A 19,321-nucleotide genomic window follows, 5' to 3' on the forward strand; every position below is an offset into this window, starting at 1 on the left:
CTCCCGAACGACCGCTTGTATAAGGGAGATAGCGGGTACGCTTTCCCGACAGTCTGAACGAACGGGAGCCGGGGCCATGGCCTCAAGCTCACGGCGAACGATGCGCGTTATTTCTTCCGGTCCTGCGGGCTGAACGAACCGCGGCGGGTCTTCGCAAGAAGATGTCGCGGCGGTATTGGGCAACCGGTCGAAAGTTTGAGTGACGCGGCGGCCCTTCGCTTGTTCGAAGCGCCGGCACTCCTTAATAATTGCATCCACAGTGGCACAATCCTTACACATCAAGAGATTGAAGGCATCGTCTGCAATACCTTTCAATATATGGCCAATCTTGTCTGCCTCGGTCATGTTGTCATCAGCCTTGCGACAGAGGGCCAGCACATCCTGTATGTACACGACATAGGATTCTGTGGACGTCTGAGCGCGGCACGCAAGTTCTTTTTTAGCTGCCAGCTGACGACCGACAGGTCTGCCGAACAGGTCTCGCATTTTTTCCTTGCAAACATCCCAGCTCGTTAGGTCAGCTTCATGTGTGTCATACCATTGCTTCGCAGTTCCCTTCAGATAAAATATTACGTTTGCAAGCATCATTGTAGGATCCCACCTGTTGTTGTCGCACACTCGCTCGTACATCGTAAGCCAGTCCTCGACGTCGACGTTGTCCGTGCCACAAAATGTTCCCGGGTCCCGTGGGTGAGTGAGGATGACCGTGGGCACGGGCTGCCGAGGCGTTGTCGCTTGTGTCGGTTGATTTGCCATTGTGGCAGCAGGTAGATGACGTCCGCTGCGAAGTTCCGTGGTGGTACCCCGCACCTTCCACCAAAATGTTGCGGGAAGAAAGCAGGCCCACGAGTGTAAAATAACTTATATTTACAAATGATGGATATGGCGTTCAGGCAACCGCCAGACTTCGTCTTTTTCTAGTCCAATTCAACGTCTTCCTTCACTTCACCGTAACAATATATATATATATATATATATATATATATATATATATATATATATATATATATATATATATATATATATATATACACAGTGAAGAAGACGCGCGTATGCAGCTGTTTATTGACGTTTCGGCCGGGGTCCGGCCTTCATCAGAATACATTGCATGGTGTCAGTACAGCTAATGTACATGTGCTTATCAAGCAAATGAAGATACGTTTAATTAAAAACGACTACAATGGGCGAACCAAATGCATCCGAATCGTTCAAAGGATAGCTGACACGTGTATAGACCGATGCCGATTGCAAACATATAAACTAAAATACAAATCATACTGATATGCTAAATACAGATATATATATATATATATATATATATATATATATATATATATACATGTGCATATCTTTACTGTTTCACACAATCGTCATCTAAGTCCCCGTGCTCGCGAATATCCCACAGCGATTCCATGTCGACGCTGTCAGAAGGTCCCCTGATATCTAAAAATGCTACCCTTAATGGTATACGCTGAGCCATTGAAATTTCCGTGCACTGAGTTAGCACAAAGTATTATTGTCGAAGCGTCTGTCTAGTCTAAACCCGTTCTCCTTGCATGCCATTTTTGTCCAGCACCTTTAAGAGCTCCAATTTAAGGGCTTCCAGTGCGATTCTTTATCTCACCCACGTTACTGTAACTGCTGTGTACCAGAGCGTCGCATCTTTATCACCTTTGCCTTTAAAGATAAGATTCCTCTCGCTTTTACGTAATCTAAAGAAACACTTTTTCTACCTTTATTCACTTACTCTATGAAATTTTACAACAGTGTCTTTCTCCTTGGACCCAGCCTTTTTATTAACTGTAAAGCAATTTATTAGGCCGTGTAGCCCTGTTATTTAGGATAGCTTCTGCAACGTTTTTATGTATATGTTTTTCGTGTCACATTTTGAGATCTCATGCTTCTGTGTTGCTGAATTTGTTTTTTGAAGTATGCACTACGCTTTCTACATTACCAGCCTATCCCTCGTTACGTCACCGATGAACCGCAGCACGTGCTCGCCTTCGAAGATATTACTGTGTTCATCGCGTATAGGCATTCGTGATTGTTGCTTTGTAGCCACTAGTGCTCTAACAAGTTCCAAATTTCATTTGGTGGGCCTTTGACTCTTTTACAATTGTTGTGCGCCCAATGTTCCCTCGTACGTTTATTTGTTTGATTTAGGCTCACTCCCCACCCTTTTCTTTTTTACGCATTCGTTCCATTTAAAGGATGTTCCTTCTTAGTACAATACCAACATTTTTGCCACACGATTATCCTGAGACGCCTGCCTACTCGCTTGTATAGCTTGCTTTATTTCCCTGCTACACAAGTTGCGTGGTTTCCTCTTTCCACTCTAACAAATTTTAGCCGTGTTTTCCTGGCATCCTGCTGGATGACGTCTTCCTGCACTGTTGTAGAAAGCACCTCCATTTTGTTCTCTCCAAGTTTTGAGATCTATGGTATTCGCTTTTAAGTTTAATTTTTTTGCTGCCATTGGCTCTTTGTGTCTTGCCCTACTATGTCTTTCAAGTTTTAATTCACCGAAGCAGTGGCATCTGCTAGAACCTTTACGATCCATACGCACATCGTTTTCGTTACAGTTTCGTTGTATTGAGTATGAAACAAGTTCGTGCAGTTTGAAATATCGTTCAGTTCAGTCATCCTAGAGGATCGCTTGCTCAAACCTCTCTCAAGGAAAACAGGTAATACTATTAGCACCTATACAATTGCAATCGAATTGCCTGCGTGCATTACTTAGTGTATTTCTGTAGACGAAACGAGGCATTTATCGATGGTGCATGAGCAGCGAGCACCAATCGTACCGTTGACTTGCCAGTGATAACGCAATTGAAGCTACATTTACCCTTTCGCTCGCCCTTTTGAGACGCATAGCTAGGCAGTGCGTTTTGTGGGTGCGATTGGGAATGGTTGCGTTTAGAGAGCTCATTCAGCTGTAGGTTTAATTCAATAAAGCCAAATTTTTGCTCATAGACGTTATAAGGTATACAAATGTGCAACTCATCGCACAAGTTTCGCGCCTTCAGGGTTATAGTGTCCCCGCATTGGACAAGCAAAGTACGGAAATCGCATGGAGATACTTGGGTAGCATGACAGATTTAGAAATTCAGAACCACTACTGTTTATCACGGCGGACCACTACAAGTAGGAAGTGATCACGATTGCAACATTATATTGCATGTTATAAGCCGCTAGGTGTATCATAAGCTTTCTAATGTGCCATGAATTGTGGGCTTGTGCATTTAGTTGCGCTGATCCACCCACTTTGCTAGAAGGAGAAATATGCTCTGCTTTCCAAATGAAACATTAGTTCTTACCGGATGTGTTGTACTGTCTTAAGAATGGTGAAAGTACCCTTCACTAGCTCTACAAGGTTAAATCACAGCTTGAGCGATGATAAGTAAATTATGGAACGTGGCTAAGCCTACCCAATCAAGGCACAAAAATTCTGTGATAGCTGCACTATCCTTTGTTGTTATGCCAACATAGAGACTTCTTAAATATCAGCTTCAGACGGCATGTTTAGATTCGCAAATATAGCGAGCTCATACTCCCTGTCGAACATCCTGTAGCACTGGAGGACGAAGACTGGAGGACGAAGACTAAGTGTTTCTTCTAGAGACCACTGTTCCTTCGCGGTGCAGAGTTTCGGCCTTTTCCCATATTTTACTGGTATTTTAAGTGGAGTCGGCAGAATGTCGGCGTGACGTGACTTCTTCGGTAGGAACCAGCCCGAGGAAGAGAAATTACCCTCCAAGTCAAGCTGACAGCGAGGACATTGTCATGCTCAAGCGATGACGCCTTAGATGACGAACGCTTCGAAAGAGTGATACACTGAAAGACCAAGAGCAGAAACATACGCGGACGGTGTTCGTCAAGTAAGTCAACCGTCATGCTATAGCGAAGGGTATCGGCGCACACAATTCTCTTTGTGCTGGACACACCTGCCGACAACCTCAACCGACTTAATTGACAAGCGATTTCCGTTTCTATCGAGGCTTTTGTCCCAGGAGAAATCAAGGATATCAAAATTAATAATTGAAAGAACGTCCTGGGTACTGATGCCCAAACCGGAAGCGCAATCAATGCTTTTGTGACAGTAAATCTACTCGGAAACATCCTTGTCCACTACCTCATGCCGCAATACAACAGAACCACGGCTGATATTCTTTGTGATATAGACAGATCGATTTGCGACCACAACTTTTCAATTTTAATCAAACCTGTGGCAGAGGGTGTTCCCTTACCGCAAGCTCGGCGTCTTGGCAAGTTGACCTCTGTAAGGCTCGTGTTTAAAGGTTACTGCCTACCATAACATGTAACGGTCGGCCATTTTCGGCATATGGTGTGGCCTTTCGTGCCCAAACCACTTCACTGCAGAAGGTGCCAAAGAATTATACACGTGAGGGCTGTCTGCCGAAATACAACAATGTGCCCACGTTGTTCCCAAAAATATGATACTGACAGTTGCCATGCAACAGAGCGCAAGTGCCCAAATTATCAAGGCTTGGACGCTGCATCCTCAGAAGACTGTTTAAGCCCAAAGAAAGAGCAGGAAATTATGATAAAATTGGCAAGAGATGGATCATCGTAGAGAGCTGCTTCTGCAGGGATAAGGCGACATCGCTGCTCCCGGAGACGAAGCCTACGAAATCTCCTTCCGGTTCAAGGGTGTCGTCCGGCAACGTCGCCTCCTGTTCCATCTGTCTCCAGTAAGAGCAAGAATGTCAACGAAAAAAGCGGCTCATCAAGTGAGGTGCGGCCAGCACTGCCGGAGACGTGCCAAGCACTAGAGCCACAGCTCATGATTCGCCACTTCAAGTCTAATGTCGCTTCAGTTGACCAAATGCGAGACAAGGGTTCACAAGTGATTGCGATGTTAAAGTCACTCGCGAATGTCATGCGTCTACTACTGACAAACAAGGACACTCCGCCTGCTCCTAGCGCACTACAAGTAGTGGACGCGCTGACTCCGGTGCTTGAAAACTTCACATAGCACGAAGTCCCACCCCTCGCTACCCTTCCACAAAGAAGTCAAGAAAACATCTCTATTGCACTGTAACGCCCACGGCTTCAAATCGAGAATTTCAGATTTTCGACACTTTGTCTACGAAAACCGTTTTCCCATCCTCGGAACGTGCGAACTGAACGTGCAGAATATCATGCACATTTCTGTCTATGAGGCATTCATGTTCTCTACCTGTGGTGATGTGAGCAAGGTGATTGTATATATTAGATATTATCTGACATACGTGTTGCACCCAGTCCCGCCTCACGACGACAACCAGTACGTTTGTTTAATTTGTAATGAAGAAAGGAAGAGAATGACATCCCGGTCATTGTCAAGAGCGGAGGGCACGAGATCGGCGGTCGACCACCACCATCTTGTTCTCCCGACGTACTGTTCCGACGTACGTATGTAAGGAACGTTTATTGGGCGAGTCCAATATACAGGTAGTAGCTCGGAACAGTACGTCGGGAGAACAAGATGGTTGTGTTCGAGCGCCGATCTCGTGCCCTCCGCTCTGGACGATGATCGGGATGTCATGCTCTTCCTTTCTTCATTGCAAATTGTAAAAACGAAGAAGCTTACATTTACTCTCATCTCTGTTTACATTGCTCCTTCATCTTGCTTCGACTCTAAATGACTGTACCACCTGCTATCAGCGACACCCCGCCCTACAATTCTTACTGGAGATTTTAATGCTCACCATCCGCTTTGGCGGAGTTTGAAGATGGACTCCAGAGGCAGGAGACTAGCATACTTAGCCACGCAGCATGGCCTTTACTGCCTCATCGATGATAGGCCGACATGTGTGCGCGGGCATACATACAGCCGCTGCCTAGACTTGATCCTGCTTTCTCGGCGTCTTGAAAGAAGCGTGCAATGGTTCCCAGACATCAAATTACATCGAAGCCACCATGTTAACACATACCTGAAGATCAAGGGTCTATTTACCTAGCCCTCCATGACCCTTCAGCGAATTTACTGGTCGGCCTTTTGGAACATGACATGACAAGAACTTTGTTTGAGTCCTGTGGGACTGAGACCTCGGGGAGCAAAAACCGAAGGCTCCCGAAGATCAAGTCAGTGGCTCCGGCCACGATGGAACAGGAAGATCAAGTCCCACCGCAACGTCGTGGGCCATGTGGACAGCCTGGATTTTAAATGTGGAGAATGCTGCTCATGAGAGATTCCTGCCATTGTTCTTTCGTGATGGGTGGAGAGGCGTTGAGGGCTGGGCCCAGCCAGGGCATATGGTCAAAGGGGCATGAGTCATGAACACATTTGGGGCACGACTTCGAGTATTCATGATCTATCTTGTTACGGGACCAAGAAGTGGGATACGAATGGGTTTGCAGGAATCTGAGTGTGGTAGCCTGAGTTTTGTTCAATTTGCAGTGAGGGGGTGGAAATGGCCTCCTGCCTAGTCGATAATGGGAAACAATTTCGTGGAAAGTACATAATGGATCTTTGTGGATGTTGACCTCGTTCCAAGCTTGGCTACACACGACAGCACGGTGCGTGAAATCGCGCGCTCTCCGGCGGGCCTGCTCGTTACGATTACATCCAAGCGGGTAAATTGAACTATCTAGATGGGCTGGGAACCACGAGATTTGCTATATTCCGTCGCTGCTCTCCCTAGTAGTTTGAAGTGCTTGAATCACAATACTGTTGGCCTGTTCAGATATGAGGGCGGACTAGAAGGATTTAACCATTGTGCGCGAGTCCGAGAAGACGATAGCGGGAACGTTTGAGCTGTGAAAAGCCAGAGCGATCGCTGCTTCCTCCGCCACATGGGCAAACTTCGTGTAAACAGAGGCTGCACTGACCAGGTTGCCCCCTGCGTCTACCACGGAGGCAGCGAACTTCTCCCCACGGTCATATCTGGCAGCATCGAAAAAGAGGGCATCTAGTTTATGCTGATTATTCTTTTTAAGGATGGACTTGGCTCTCACAAATCTTCTACCCACGTTATGCACTGGGTGGATGTTTCGCGGGGCGGGGTCAACCATGCTGCGAGCTCTGATTTCCCGGGTCAAGCTAACTTTGGTCGCCGGTTCATGCCTGGGTTGGATTTCTGCTTCTAAAATCTTAATACCTGGCATAGTGGATGAAAGTTTCATTATCTGAGCCGCTGTGTGAGCTTCTATTAGCTGATCCATAGTGTTATGGAGCCCTAGCTCCAGCAGCTTCTCAGTGCTTGTGGACTGCGGGAAGGCCGAGCACGCGCTTGAGGCCGGTTCTGATTAGGGAGTCAAGCTTGGCCTTTTCCGCTTTACCCCAATTAAGGTACGGCTTGATGTAGATGACATGACTCAGGAAGAATGCCTGATGAGCTCTGAGCAAATTATCCCCTTTGAGACCGCCTCTTCAATTTGAGACTTGGGCTACATTCCTAGGACCTTGCAAGCCTGTCCAGCGAGCCTGTTGAGGGCTGTCTAGTTAGAGCCCTTGGCATCAATGAAGAGACCTAGTATATTGACCGATGCCTTCATCGGTATGGGATGCCCATTTTTAGCTCGAATTTCCATCGGAAGTGTTTCCAGAGGCTCAAGATTTCTGACCCCCTGTCTGGACTGGCGGTATAACAGTAGCTCTGATTTAGCGAGGGAGAGTCAAGGCCACTATTTAAAAAATCTTCAGTAGCCTCCAACGCGCTTTGTAACGAGTGTTCGAGCATGGCTAGTGACCCGCCCGGCACTCAGATCGTAATATCACTCGCATAAATGGCGTGACCCACGTTTGGGATTGCAGCGAGGCGAGTGAAGAGTTTGCGCATGGCTATATTAAATAAGAGCGGGGCGAGGACCTAGCCCTGCGGGGTACCGCAGGTGCCTAGTTCGTAGGGTCCTCCCATGACCATGCCTAGTCGGAGGTGTGCCTTGCGATCCGCGAGGAAAGATGTGGTGTAATCATGAAACCGCTGGCCCAGGTTGAGAGACGAAATCTCTGTCAGGATGTGTTTATGGGCGACCCTGTCGAAGGCCTTGGAGAAGTCCATTGCGGGGATCCCTCTCACGTCGCGAGTAGGGTTATCAAAGATTGCTTTCTTAAGCAAAAGCATAGCGTCCTGAGTGGACAACGGCTGTCTAAAGCCGTTTAGGTAGTGCCTAAAGAGCTTCTTGTTTTCAATATGTTCAGTGATCCTGTTACATATCACTTGCTCCGCAACCTTGGTGACGCATGATGTAAGGGAAATTGGCCGCAGAAAATTTATATGTGGAGGTTTTCCTGGTTTGAGTATGAGTCCCACTTTTGCGGTACGCCAGTCTATCGGGATCTGTCCTCTTTTCCTAACCTCATTTATTTTGGCCGTGACTATCTCGATTGCCCCATGGTCTAGGTTCCTGAGAAGTTTGTTCGTGATTCCATCAGGTCCCTGGGCTAATCTGCTATTTAGATTGAAGAGAACGTGTCTGATTTCTGACACGGTGAAAGGTTCGTCTACGTAAGGTGCCGAGAATCCTATGTAGTTCACAAACTCTATCGGGTGATCCGCGTCTTTGGCGAGTGGGAGATAAGTACGTGCTAAGTTGTTGGCTGATTCCCTGCCGGTGAGACCGATTGCGGTTTGCTTCTTAATGAGCCTATCCGTTGCAATGCTAAGTGTGTCCTTAGACTGTTTATCGTTGAGGAGACCTTTCAGTAAGCTCCATTTGCTACCTCTTCGCATACGCCCATCCGTTTCGGTACACGTCTTACCCCATTGCTGCCAGGCGAGCTGGGCCGAATAGGTTTCAATCTCCTTAAGAAGCGCGATTTTCGATCTGAGTTTACAATTTAGCTTTTGGGTCTTCCACCTGGCTGAGAGGGCCTTTTTGGCCTCCAGAAGGTGAGCAAGTTTCGAGTCCATTTTAGGAACTTCAAGATCCGTAATGATTTCTTTGGTTGCTCCTTTAACCACCGTGTTCAGATTACCTAGAAGATCTGCATGCGTTTCGTCTGGCGGCACTGTTTCATTTCTGATTTTTCGAAAAAAGGTCCCAGTCCGCACACTCATATCTCGCGGGTTGTCTGCGTTTGACACGTAACAGAATTTCAAGTGCGTAATGGTCATCGCCAGCCCCTCCTGGAGGTTGTCCCACGTGTCCTCGATTCCTCGGAAGAAGGGGAGGTCGGGAGTCCTATCTCGAATGACCGAATTACCGGATCTGGTGGGGAGCCTTGGTTCTGTGACGAGTATTAAGCCGAGCTCTGCAGCGTTGAAGGCCAAGTTCGTCTCTTTTGCACTTTGTAACCGTACGCCCATGTCGTATTGGGTCCTTAAAGTCACCCGCAACAACGAGAGGTGCGCTTCTCGCCGCCCTAGACATGGCGCCTAGTAATGTTTTAAAGTCTTTTTTTCGTGTCCGACGGTGCGCTGTAGACGTTGAGAATGAAAATGTTAGAATTGATTGGTGTGTTGGGGACGAGCTCTATTAACTGGGCCTCGAGGCCCACTTTGTACGCGCGGACCTCGTGCTCAACGAACGAGATGTTTTTTCTGATTAGAGTAGCGTTACCTCTGCCTTTTACTCTCCTGTATGCTACCGTGCGGTACCCCGAGAGGGAAATTTCAGCTGTACATAGCGTTTTTTGTAACAATATACCTTGCGGCTTGTCCGCAATAGACCTGATAAACTGTCCTAATGGGGCCTTGCGCCTCTGGAAACTTGCGCAGTTCCAATGCCAGATTTTCAGACTGTTGCTATTCGCGTTCGCCATTTTGCCAATGGAGTATGATTAATTAGCCCTTTAGCGTCACTTTTGGGATTCGGGTTTACTTGATTCTGCATTGTCGACACTGTAAGCCTGCCTTTGGCTTGGACCATGGGTCTCTCTATTTGAGTCAATCTCGTCTTCATCCCGCAGAGCATTTCTATCATGCGTCCTAGGGTCTTTTCTATGGCAGCTAGCTTGCCTCTGCTGTTTATTTTGGCAGGAGGATCGGCGGTGGTAGCTATGGCTTCGCTCGGCTCAGCCGCCTCATCCATAATAATAATAATAATAACCTTTATTTTTTCCATCAACGAGATGGAGGAGGTAAGGCGAAAAAAGGTGAAACAGACAGCTGGACAAGTTCCCACCCCCTCCCAAAGAAAAAAAAATACATTCCTTAAAGGCAGACAGTTCAGCTACCGACAACAAATAAAACATATATTTTGATTGTACAAAAATAATACCTATAACTACAAGCATATTTGTAGAGTATAAATATGCACATTCCCAAACGTAAGAACATGTAACTGTAGTAATGACATTACGTTTACAGGACACTGCTGGAAGACACTGCAAACACCATACACACAACAACGGCTTATTAACATCTGCATAATGGTATATCCGGACATTCATCAGTAAACTTCACAATGAAAAAAAGAGTTCAGGGAGCACCTCAGAAGACAAACAGGAATTTTATATGCATACCAATTTATACAAACGAGAACAATGTTCTCGGAATTACAACTAAGGCAGAAAAGAACAATTTAATTGCTGTTTTGATGTATGTTCTAGCTGTATAGCATGTCTGTGACAAAAATTCAATAATTCTGGCAGTTTTCCTTTCATCATTTCCTGTCCGTATGTAGTTCTACACGTCTCTACGTTCCAAATTTCCCATTTCAATCCCCTTCTGTCTCGCTCACCGGTTCTGGGTTGGGAGCTTTACGCTTAGATTTGCGAGCAAGTGGGCCTAGATCTTTGATTTTATCCTCATTGCGGTTCGAGATTTGCCCTCTAATGCTATTTAAGACTTCTTCAAGCTCTGCAAGTTCATGCCTGACCTGTTGATTTTCTGCCTCAAGTGATTGGATTCGGGGATCATTCACTTGCTCTGACTCTGCCTCACGACTTGCTCTTTTGGCCGTCATAGTCTTCTTTCCCATCGATGGTGCTGTGCCGGAGCCCTTGACTTTGTCGGCCCACGTGGCCCGCTTCGCGGGCTGGGAGCAAGACCGGGACCGGGATCTCGATCTGGATGCGCTCGATTTCCCGCCTTTCCCTCCTGGAGCGAAAGCGCCCCCTCGATTGTGAGTGGGTGCACAGGGTGGAGCCACCATATGCTGACGCAGCTGTCACCGAGCTCTGTGCGTAGGAGATACTGATGTCATCGCCGCTGGTCATCTGTGCTTTTCGCAACATTTGTCGTCGTCTTCGAGGCCAACCCCTAACGCTATATGGGATCTGGTAGCGTTGCTTGCATGTCCTATCACCGGTGGAATAGGGGCCGCCGCATGCTTCACATTTGGTATGCACTGGTGTTCCTCCTCTGGTGACTCTGATGACTTCATTTTTCCACAGCCGTGGCACTTCTTATCATCTTCGCTACTGGGGCACACGTCGGCTCGGTGACCCACGTGGGCACACGCGTAGCATACATCCATCTGCCGTTTCTACAGAAAGCATGGAACGAGGGCGACTCCACACATGACCGTGTTGGGCACTCGCATGCCGTTGAACAGTATAACTACTTGTATGTTCTTAGTTCTTCTGACTTATTATGCCGTATGGATTCTTAGGATCAGAATCATCCTCCTAAGGGCTCCTTCGTCAAATGAAAGGTCGATGTTTCTTATTACACCTTTGCACGTGTCATCAGGGGCAGAAATGTAGGCTGACACTTCAAAGGTGCCGAGCTTAGTATGTATCTTGCTGATTCTAGCATATGTCCTCGCGTTTTTATCAGACACGCATGAAGAAGTATGTCAGCGAGGGTATCATGGGCTGAAAGAAGATACAGGTGAACTAAATCAATCCATGATCTCAGAGAGGCAAGTCGGATGCAAAAGAAGATTCAGCGTCGCAATGATGCACTACAACCTCAAACATGGAAGCGTTTCTGTCAGTGATTGGATCCACGTCAGCGCTCATCTCATATATGGAGAACCGTGCACAGACTTCACATATCCCCGCAACACCATGTTTCTGTCAAATCTCTCGCTTTGCACCAAGGCCGCAGAGAATTTCACATTACTGAAGAAGTTTGCTCGAGACTTGTCACCTTGCCGGCCCAACGTGCACTTACACCACGTACCATTCCTGTAACTCGGGAATACCGCATGGATATAATGTTTTCGGTGGAGGAGCCTGAAGGGCCACTGGTGACTTGAAGCCGCTCCTCGTCACCTGGGCCGGATGGCCTTACCTATGCAGCGCTCGCCAATCTTAGGCAGAAAGTACGACTTATGTTGCTAAACTGTTACAATGAGGCTTGGCGCAATGACTTGACTACACGTGAATAGAAATGCAGCCGATTGGTTGGACTTTTGACTGCTGGTAAATCACTGTTAGATTTGTCATCGTACCACCCCATCCCTCTCGCCAGTTGGATAGGGAAAATAGTGGACAGAATGATTTTGACGTGCCTGAAATGGTACCTGCAATATTACAACGCGTACCCAGATTCTATGGCTGGCTTGCGGTGTGCGCGCTCATCCATTGATGATGTCAACGATACGGGTGTTTTTTACTGCAAGTTTGCACCTCCTTCCTCTTTTTTTCTTCTCTTATTGTTATTCTTCGTTTTGCATTCTTTAGTGTTCCTGAGCGTTTCGCGTTAATTCTGCCGCCTTCATTTATTTGTTATTGCAAGAAGATGTTCACTAATATTTATTGAATATGATGGATACCCATGCACTGTAATCTTTTTTATTACTATTGTTCTGTCCGTGTTCTGTTGCTGCCGGTTTTTATGTACGGGGGTGCGCCCCTCTGTCAAGCCAGTCATAGGCTTTTTGGGTGCACCCCTAACATCCCTGATGTTGAAATAAAGGTATTTGTATTTGTTGACGTTTATTCACGATCAAAAACGTCTTAAACGACTTGACTGCGGCGTTAATCCATGACATAAAACGCGCCTATGATAATGTAACACATTATGTCATTATAGAGGCTGTGATTAAAAGCGGAATCGTGGCTGCACTTTTCAGTGGCTGTGCAGTTATTTGACCGACAGGCATTTCTTCTTGATGACCGAGGACGGCGCCACGACTCAACACGAGACATTCCATGGAGTACGGCAAGGCGGAGTGTTGAACCCGACGCTATTGAACATAGTGCTCATTGGCCTGGTCAGATGCTTGTCAAACACAGTTAAAGTATCAATCTATGCTGACGACACCTGCTTTTGAGCGTGTGTGGTAACACGACTGCAGGTACGAGCCATCCTACAAAAGGCAGCTACTTTAACATCACTACATTTGCGAAAAGAGCACTCAGAGCGGTCTTCACAGAAATGTTGCCTTGCCACATTCACTCGGAAAGTAATGAAGCGTTACTCTGTAAGGCTCAATAGGTAAGTAATTGCAAACGAACGGAAGCACCGCTTTTTAGGGGTAATAACTGACCGCGACCTATCATGGAGCCCGCACGTTTCATACCTAAAGAATAGGTGAGTGGCAATAATACGTCTCAAATTTCATGGCGAAAGAACATGGGTCACGTCAGTGGGATCAACGCTGACAGCTTTAGAATGCTTTGTTTCCCGCTTTTGCAATACAGCCTCCCTATGCTTGGTAACACCTGGAAAAGAAACCTGCGTTTACTCCCGGTACTACAAGCTCAAAGCCCTCAGCTGGTGTCTCGGTCATCCGAAGTGTGCGTCTACAGCGGCAACGATTGTCGTAGCTCGAGATCACCCAATATCAACGTACTTGGCAACCGACGCTTTCATGGCGCATATTCGGCATATTGCCCGGCTACTTTCTCACCATCTCACCGCTTTACCTACAAAAACGTCACACACAACTTTCATTCGTATAACTGTTGTCACTCGTACCTCATTGCCATCGAACTACATGCCTGCAGGAAGACTACCCTCCCCTTTATGGTGCCTTCAGAAACCTGAAATACGCCTCACCATCCCAGGAACCACGAAACTAACATGCCGTCGTTTGACCTGAAGCAGCCACATTAGGACTTTTACAAAAAGTGCACAGTGGCCGCGTACACGTTGACATCCATGACTCAGTCCCACTTGCAAGTTCAGCTGCCGCTGTGGTGATATCAACAAGATCCGTTAAAATACAGCTAAAATGTGACATGTATCATAAACGACTGGTGCTGAACTGGCAGCCCTGCGTGCGGCTCTTCATTTGATTATGCAAGAGCCACTCCATGCATGGTCAATCTTCTGTTATTACAAGGCAGCACAAAGGCAGCGCTACAGAGTGTACTCTCAGCACCGCACCCATGGATCACATGACCAGCTCGTCGCAGAGGTCAAAGAAGTCCACCATCGCATAGTTCATGAAGGACACGATGTAATATATCAGTGGTTGCCTAGTCACTGTGGCATACACGGCAATGATTCAGCAGACGCAGTTGCCCGATGTGCCCTTAATGGTGTCAACTGCGTTGCCATTCGCCTTTCGAGAGCTGACACAGCGAAAAAACATTCCGCCCTTGCGCGTGACTTAACGTTAGCTCAATGAAATTCATCCGAGTTTACAAGTGCACGCTTTCATACCCTGGACCCTAATTTACAGTTCCGTATACCGCCCGACCTTCCACGACGTAACTGCACCCTTCTAGTCCGTCTATGGCTTGGAGTAGCGTTTTAAAATGCCTACACTTTCCTTATCGGAATGGCTAACATCCCATCTTGTGACTTCTGCGGGTGGAATGAAACAATCGCGCACCTTTCTGCGCGTGCGCGTTGCAACCTGCAAAGAGCAGTCCTCTGATCCACTGTAAACAAAGTGGACAAGTGCCCAATAAGAGAAAACATCCTTGGAAACTGGCCTACGTGAACCTCAACGCCATATGCTATGAAGGCGCTGCTGTGGTACTTAAACGACACGGGACTTTCTGGCAAATTTTTACTGTACAATGTGTGACGTGCCATTCGACGGCGACACTGTGTAAACCTAGGAATGCCTTCGCAGACTGCGTGACAGTGCCCACACACAGGCGCAGCTCGTATCTATCGTGTGTGTGTGTTTGTCATTGCGATTGTTTAATTTTTTCTCTTTTGTCTCGCACTTATCACATCCCTTTGCCCCTCCCCCAGTACAGAGTAGCCAACCGAAGATAATCTCTGGTTAACGTCCCTGTCTTTCTTTTGCCTCTCTCTCTCTCTCTCTGTCTGTAGCACTAAGCTGACCAGAGCGGTTTTCGCCGCAGTAGGAACTATATCATTGGTTCGTCATGCACACATGCAGTCATGTCTGTAAGCTTTTCTTAAACATATGTCAAGACGACATTATTGCCGTATGCTCTGAAATTACCTAGCACCTGCATCACGCATATCCAGCTTCCACCTGGAAACGTCTCAATTTTTGAAGGAAATAACCAGCTAAAAAACACACAGGGCAACAGGAGAGGTTCACACCCCAACTGCTCCTCTTGCCCTTTGTGTTTTTTGACTGTTTTTTTCCTTCAAGTATTTTCCAACTGGCCCAGATTTCAACCCGTCTCAGTTTTGTCACTCCTAGGAACTTCGTCCAACTGTGCTCTTTGAAATGTTAAGCAGAATAAAAGTTAACAATTGTGTGGTTGTTCGCGTGAGAACTCGCGCACTCACAACGGGGATGGTCATCAGCAGAGTATCGGTGACTACAGAAACAAGATGAAGGCCGTGGGCTCCCCAGATAAGGTATGATGCGGCTGCATGTTTTGACTTGAAGTAGACTGGTAGGAACGGTGTTATGATCTGAAAAGAGAAAAAAAATGATAAGAAATTACTTTCCCCAAGCTACTTACCAACTTTCTGGAAAAAATTTTTGCGTCCTGATTGTACTCTTGGAAAAGATACTCACTGTTACTTTGGTTTATTCTGCTATAGTACTAACCTGTCGAATATGATATAGAGCGGAAGAGTCACGTTTAGACATATCCTCAAAATTGATGGAGTATATCAGGAAAAAATACAACAGCCGCAAAGGCATTTCTTTTATATGCAGTTTTTGAATGGCACTTATTCGGGACCGAAAAGTTTTATTTGCCACTCAAAATAAGTGCTAACAATGTTACAGTTCAATATGATTATCATATCCGAGAAAGAATTTGTGGGACCTTGCGAGGGAGCTTAAGCCGCAAGGAAAGAAGGTTACCTTGAAGTTCAATACACTGCACTTAGACTGCAAATGGTATCAAGTAGATAGCGCCAGGGGGGTGTGGTCCAACAATGACCATTTTGTAGGCTAAGAGTTGCGCAGCCGCTTACCCTTATGGTTATCAACTCTCGGAGCATAAAGAAGAAAATCGACGTTTTATGGTGGTTCGATCGATACGACCCTCAGTAATTTTGGGCACAGTTGTGGCTTGATTCAACGATTGCGGATTCAGAAGTTTTTCCTCCTGGGTATCAATGCTTCCATCGCGACCGAAGTTCAAGAGGAGGCGAAGGGTTTATACTCGTAAGTTCCGATATACCAAGTATATTCTGCTACTAACACTCAGTAAGGATGACGAGGTTGACGACGAAGGTTGAACCGGCGATTAAGAGTCGGGCCGTGCATTTCCCGACAGGTGTCATCAACTGACCTCCGGCGGTTCTTATGTTGGGCCCGTGCCATGGTGTCTTCACCTTCCTGGCTGATGGCTGATGTAAATGTTGAGAATATATTGACACAACTATATTTGGCAGAACCATAATTCAGCGGGTATGCGCCAGTGAGGACGACGCTGAAGTAGCGCGGGTTTTTAGGTGAAGCGGGGGAAAACGAAGAAGACGTTGTTGTTGTTCCCTTGGACGACTGATAAAGTGCGTTTCTTGGCGGTGCTGCTACGCATACTCGTCGATCCCACGTCGTTACACTGGTGGAGGTGCTGGGTATTCTTCATGCTTGACACCCTTTCGCGCCTGCAGAATGGGAAAGGTGTCGTAGTTGGTTCATATTATAGGCTCCTGGCACATCGGCACATCGTTCGAGCAGTTTTTCAAATTGAGTATCTTGAAACGATTAAAGGGGATCATAGTTTGATAGGGGGTGACTGTAACCTTCCACACATTAATTGGCCATGCAGTCTACCAAAGTATACTGCCGGAGGCTGACTATATGCGATGCTTTTCTTGATATTCTGGATGAGTACACATTTAAACAGTACATCCGTGAGGCTTCTAGAAATGACGGTACAGGTAATGTTCTTGACTTACTTCTTTGCTATATGTCTAATATTGTATCCAACGTCCATGCTTTACCCGGTGTTAGCGAACACAACCTAATTGTGGCTGATGTAAATGTTGAGAATATATTGACACAACTATATTTGGCAGAACCATAATTCAGCGGGTATGCGCCAGTGAGGACGACGCTGAAGTAGCGCGGGTTTTTAGGTGAAGCGGGGGAAAACGAAGAAGACGTTGTTGTTGTTCCCTTGGACGACTGATAAAGTGCGTTTCTTGGCGGTGCTGCTACGCATACTCGTCGATCCCACGTCGTTACACTGGTGGAGGTGCTGGGTATTCTTCATGCTTGACACCCTTTCGCGCCTGCAGAATGGGAAAGGTGTCGTAGTTGGTTCATATTATAGGCTCCTGGCACATCGGCACATCGTTCGAGCAGTTTTTCAAATTGAGTATCTTGAAACGATTAAAGGGGATCATAGTTTGATAGGGGGTGACTGTAACCTTCCACACATTAATTGGCCATGCAGTCTACCAAAGTATACTGCCGGAGGCTGACTATATGCGATGCTTGTCTTGATATTCTGGATGAGTACACATTTAAACAGTACATCCGTGAGGCTTCTAGAAATGACGGTACAGGTAATGTTCTTGACTTACTTCTTTGCTATATGTCTAATATTGTATCCAACGTCCATGCTTTACCCGGTGTTAGCGAACACAACCTAATTGTGGCTGATGTAAATGTTGAGAATATATTGACACAACTATATTTGGCAGAACCATAATTCAGCGGGTATGCGCCAGTGAGGACGACGCTGAAGTAGCGCGGGTTTTACCACGTACCACGTTCTGCTTCTCCATCTCCGGCGCGCTAAAATTCGCCGACTCGTCGCAGTTTTGCCGACGTCACTAGGGGCAGATCGCCTAGCCCTCGACGGGGAAACTAGCCGCAGCGACCTCCGGGGGTGAGGTTGCCAATACTCGAACTGCTCCACATCCCCCGTTATCCACGAACGACGACGTGAAGACGACATTGACGAAAAAGACGCCCAGCATAACGACGAATACGACGGATAGAAGTACGAAAGACGTAACTGACATCGTCAGCGCCGAGCTCATCGTTTGCATTGACGGCCACGAAATAGCCGCTCTGGTTGACACTGGCTCCCATTTTTCAATCCTTAGCTTACAGGTCGCTGACGAACTGAGGAAGGTGAAGACACCATGGCACGGGCCCAACATAAGAACCGCCGGAGGTCAGTTGATGACACCTGTCGGGAAATGCACGGCCCGACTCTTAATCGCCGGTTCAACCTTCGTCGTCAACCTCGTCATCCTTACTGAGTGTTGTAAAGAACTTATATCGGCCATGGATTTCCTACGGGAGTACGGCGCCGTGATTAACATCCGTGACAATATCTGTTCCCAAAAAAAGTTGCCAGAAAGGTGTATGCATATAATAGAGCAAATTATGACGCATGTAATTCGGCATTTGAAATGTATTTCCCCACTTTTGATACACTAGCAGATGAACCGATTACTGAACAGTTATGGAGCACATTTAAAGAAAAACTATTTCCCATTCGAGTCTTGTCGTCTAAAAGCCCAAGTGATAAACCATGATTTAACACTGAGCTGCGTAATTTACTGCGAAGTATAAGGTGAATGTACAGTACATGTAAAAAATAATTCTTTGGAAAACAAGTGTGGGCTAAAAATATTGAAACTTAATTTTCGAAGTCTAATGAAAGTAGCTAAGAATTCTTACTTGGTATGAAGTTCGCTAGAGGACTCGAAACAGTTTTGGAAATACGTTCGTCTGAACGGTAAAGACAATACATCTATTCCTCCTCTAAAATATTGTCACACAATCGTTGACGATGATTCGCCTAAGGCAGCCCTCTTCAGCGATTATTTTTCGTCCGTGTTTAGTCGAAGTTATTCGCGCGTTGTTAACGCGGTTTTTTCAACTGACGCAGAAGTTATGCCTTAGGTCACATTTAGTGTGCCTGGTATTCGGAAATTTTTAGAAAGTGTCAAACCAGCTAAAGCATGGGGCCAAATGATATTCCAGCAGCGATAATAAGGAACTGTTCGGCAATGTTATCTTTGTACTTTCACTGTGTATTTCGGAAGTGCTTAATTGAGAAAGCACTACCTCGTGATTGGAAATTAGCACGTGCTACACCTTTCCATAACCATGGACCAAGAAATGAGGTTTAGAACTACAGGCCGGTGTCCTTAACTTGAATAACATGCAAAATATT

The sequence above is a fragment of the Dermacentor albipictus genome, chromosome 7, assembly GCF_038994185.2.
Source record: "Dermacentor albipictus isolate Rhodes 1998 colony chromosome 7, USDA_Dalb.pri_finalv2, whole genome shotgun sequence".
Taxonomy (NCBI): domain Eukaryota; kingdom Metazoa; phylum Arthropoda; class Arachnida; order Ixodida; family Ixodidae; genus Dermacentor; species Dermacentor albipictus.